Source organism: Brachyistius frenatus, unplaced genomic scaffold (genome assembly GCF_029030835.1).
Source record: "Brachyistius frenatus isolate BFR_SWC_R1_liver_20210118 unplaced genomic scaffold, ASM2903083v1 Contig_150, whole genome shotgun sequence".
Taxonomy (NCBI): Eukaryota; Metazoa; Chordata; class Actinopteri; family Embiotocidae; genus Brachyistius; species Brachyistius frenatus.
Genome location: NW_027210749.1, coordinates 697,792 through 702,470, shown reverse-complemented (window position 1 = coordinate 702,470; position 4,679 = coordinate 697,792).

The window sequence follows — 4,679 nt, the reverse complement described above, 5'->3', positions numbered from 1 at the left end:
ACACATACACAGAGGAGGATATACAACCACTTCCGTCTGACGATTTCAGAATAAGAGCACAACCGGAAACGGCGTCCCGCCCAAAAATATGTCAGCTGGCAGATTCTGGGAGAGGAGAACAAACAAAAAAACAAAACAAAAAAACGGCATATTCACTGTAATTTTTTATAAAGAGGACTGTATTTCATGAGTTTAAACATTTAACAGTTAACTATATATTAAAAAAAAATAAGCAGCTTCCAGTAATACACACTCGAAACCAAAAGGGAAATGTGGTTTAAAACCATAAAATACATATAAACATGGACGTTGACTCTGGGTCTGAAATATGAAAACCAATGCAGAAGTGCCTTAAAGATCAATACCACTGAGGGCCACTAGGGGCTGGCTAAAAAAACAACAACATCTGGCTCCAATAGACTCCCATTCGTAAAGTCAAGTCAACTTTATTTATAAAGCACCTTTTGTGCAAAGTTACAGTGCATCAAAGAGCATCACAATACAACATTCAACAATTTTTAGAGCAGATAAAAGAAGGAAAAAAAAGTGACATAGAATAAGTGACATGGCAGAGAAGGCAATATTTAAAATAGTATAAAATATCTATCAAATAAAATCCGAATATGTCTTCGTCTTCACCCGAAACAAAAAGAACATCGACTTTTCTCATTGAAAATACAAAAACAATAAATGTAATGATGGTGTCGTTGGGTAAATTCCCTCTTTGAGCCCGTTAACCGTGGTTCTGTGATGTTTACAGAATCAGGTGGAAACAGGTGCTGCAGGAGGAGGTTTTATGGACCGAACTGTTTCGGAGCTGCTTCATGAGAGCCTCTAATGATGAAGTCGGAGGAGGTCACCTTGCCCGGAGGCAGCGGCCTGTCAGCTTCATGTGCAGCAGTCAATTAAAGCGCAGCGGAGTGGAGAGGAGAGGCTCTTTCTTATCTCTGGCCTCATTTTGTATTCTGTTGTTTCCCTCATGCAGCGCGTGAGTGACGGCTTCCCACATTCAGCTCGCTGCCAACGAGCAAAGGAAAAACTGGGAAGAAATTCTTGAGAGTTTACTTTGTGGTTTCAGAGTTTCTGGTATTAAATGATCATCTCAGGGTTTTTATTTTATTTATTTTTTTAAAGGTGTTTCCACTTGTTTTGAAATAGACCTTTTTTCTTTGCCGTGACAGTTGAACCAGCTTCATTCAGTTACATGAACCTTTGAAAGGTTTGGAAACTGTTTCTCTTCACAGACCTTTTTAATAAGACACATAAGACATGTTTTTTTTTATTATTGCTGCTGTGGTGTCGGTATCTTAAACGGTTTCAACTATTTGACCCGTGATTTAAAATCATCCAGCAGCAGCGGCGTGTTGACTCTTGTTCGGAGGTTAACTGGCTGATCACCTCGTGCTCTGATTTATCCTCCCGTCCCACACAGGAACCAAAGAAGAAACTGTGACTGATCCACCTCCAGTGTTTCATGCTCAGATTCTCGTGTTCATCTCTGCAGACTGCTGTTTTTCTTTTTCTTTGTGTGGACGATCCAACCCACGTCGTCGTCCTCGGTGAACACCTTCGTCGCCCTCCGCTGAGCTCGACGAATGCTGATGAAGACCTCGGCGCTTGCCGCCCTCTCCGTGGGTGGTCGCTCACGTTTAGAGTTTTTCCTGAAAGCCTCTCTTCACTCCTGCCTGGCTACAGATTAACAGCAGAGGCACCGTGCAGCGAGGCTGGGAGGGGGATTTTTTTGTTGTTTTAATAATGCAGCGGGCTTCCTGCTCTCACGGTGGGTGGGAAAGCCGGTCATAGGAGGAGGGGAGCCACAAAAACATCACGGGGATTCATCACAGCTCAGAGCGATGGCCCTTTCAGCTTCTGAATTGTCTGCAAAAAAAAAAAAACTCCCGCAAATCAATCGCTATAATTAACGCAAATTCAAGCAAACTCTGCAGTATTTGCGGAAATTTGCAATTTTTTTTTTTTTTTTATTCCCGCAATGTTTCCGCAAAAAATATCATCAACTGAAGCTGTGCTGAAACTATTAATGGCGTAAAGTAAGTCTTTTCAATTAAAACTCACTTTATTAGCAAGAATAACCCGGTCCATAATAGTTTTGTAAATCTCACCACGGACAAGCCCCCAATAAAACTTCCATCCTGCAAAGCAACCTTTGATCGTTATGGCCTTTTAATATTAGCACTAATCTAACAGCTCTCCTTGGACTCAAACCACCACAGGCCTCTTAAACTATCAAACTAAGTGATGTTTTCTTAATGTTTCCCCTTAACTGTCGAATTGGAAGCCAACTTCAGCGTCCCGGAGGTCGAGGGTGAAGGAAAAACCAGAGCCACGATGGGCATCCTCTTCACGTTAAACTTCACATCTGAACAGCATTTGGCTGTTAAAGGTGTAAGTTTGATTTACAGAAGAAGCACGAAGCTTCTCCTCGGACGTCTGCCTGCATACAGACGACTTCCACCCCACTGGCATCACCTGACGTCCCGTTTGACAGCTTGTCTGTCTCCGGTCCAATTGAGATTCTCGCCGTGCCTCGTCCTCTCTGAAGAAAGACGTTGCGGAGACACGAATAATAAAAAGGCCTCCCTCTTGTGTCGTGGGTTGGAGCAGAGAGAGGAGCAGCGAGCTGTGAGTGAAGTCGGAGCGTCCCCGTCCATTACCCCGGCTCGTTCCCCCTGTCACTCGTGATGGGCACAGCGATGCTCGCCGCGGGCGTCTGATGTACGAACCCCGACAGGCCTCCAGAGGAGCTTGCGAGCGTGAAGGACTCAGGGAGATAGCGAGATCGTCTTGCGGAGCCTCCGCTCAGGCAGGGGGTAGATTTATGTCTCGGCGTGTTGCGACGGACGGCTGGAAACATCGCACTCGATTTGATATGAAAAAAAAGGCTGTTTACAGGCTGAACTCGTCAGTGTTGTGCTGCAGAAAAGAACTTTTTTTTTTTTTTTTAAAGGATCATTCCGGTTTATTTCAGCCTGCTGTGTGTCTGCTTCCAAAAAACAGATTTTTTTACATAAGTCATTTTAAACATTTGTTTTGAGACTGACTGAGAAAAAAACATTTAAAAAGTGTTCGTAGCTTCCAGCTAATGAGGCCGATGCAGAAGTGTCTTAAGCTGCAATACCAGCGAGTGCCACTAGAGGTCGACTCCAAAAAGCCTCCGGCTCCATAGACTCCCATTCAACTTCTCTCATCAAATCCAAAGTGAATCAAATGTGTCCATCAGTTATCTCGGTGTTGTTAGCTAAAGTCACTCCTTCTTCTTAGTTTTCTGGAGGTCCATCTGAAAATAATCCCTCATTCATTAGAAAAGAAGATTCAAGAAGACCTGTTTTTGGGGGCGTGTCTGTTTGATTGACAGATCTGTGGTGCAGTCAGGTTACAGCTATCGGTGGGCGGGACGTAGTATCGTCAGGTTTCCAATCAGATCGGTCAGATCGATCGCTGGCTCCTCCCCCAGCTTGTCCAAATATGGTCACTTCCTGTGTATATAGCAGAGTGTGCTACACACACACACACACACACACACACACACACACACACACACACACACACACACACACACACACACACACACACACACACACACACACATATAGGCAACTGAATATACACACAGACTTAAAACAACTGCCAGCTGTGGCATAAAGTATAGAATAAGCAACATAAATCCTCCTCAATGATTATTATGTTCAATAATTCACTTTATTCAATTTGATTGAGAGCTAAAACTCTAGTTAACTAACAGATAACAATGCTAACAACCCTCAGACGCTTCAGAAGGTCCCAGGAGGACTCGGTGTTGACAGTCTGACTCTAGGGACAAATTCACGGTGACACAATCACCGCCGACACAAAACACAAAAATCAGATGTTTCTCGGAGCCCCCGCTGCTTTAAAAACAGATGCGATTCTGTGGCGGAAATCACTGCATGGCCTCAGGAACACTATAAGCAGGTGTGTTAATTTAAACGGTCATTTTGAAGTAAAAACAAAAAGCACAATTAAAACACAAACATTAGCCTCTGAATTGTTGATCAAATGAGGTTTTATGGTTGTTCGACATCAACAACTCTCCAGCAGAGTGAACCGTGATACTGAGGAGGAGGAGGAGGTGGAGGAGGAGGAAGAGGAAGAGGAGGAGGAGGAGGAGGAGAAGGAAGACTCCTGGGTTAGAATAACAAACCCGCTGCCTGCTGTTGGTTCGGACACCAGGGAGACGCTGCGGGCATCTACAGCTTCGTCCATAACTCCAGATGAAGGAGCTCCGCTGCTCCGCGGTTCAGGCAGGAGGAACCAGGAGCCGCTGGTTCAGTGTTGAGCTGAAAAAACCCAACAGACTCACACACAAAAAAAAATGACTCATGCAGCATTTCAAGGAGCACTCTATCCAAACACAGCCTACATCAGCAGCAGCCTCAGGTCGCTGAGTGTTTCTCTAAAGCCTGCATCAACCTCTTCACAAATTTCCATCCAAAATACTCAAACTATTCTTCTGTAGGTGAAGAGAGATGAAATCATATCCTAAAGTCACAGGAAGTCTCTGATTATTTACACAATCATACACGTTTCTTTTTATGTTTTCAGTTTTATTTTTTACTGAGAGAAGAAGGTTAAATAAGCCTTAAATATTGAAGCAGATCATTTGTAAAACAAGAATTCACACC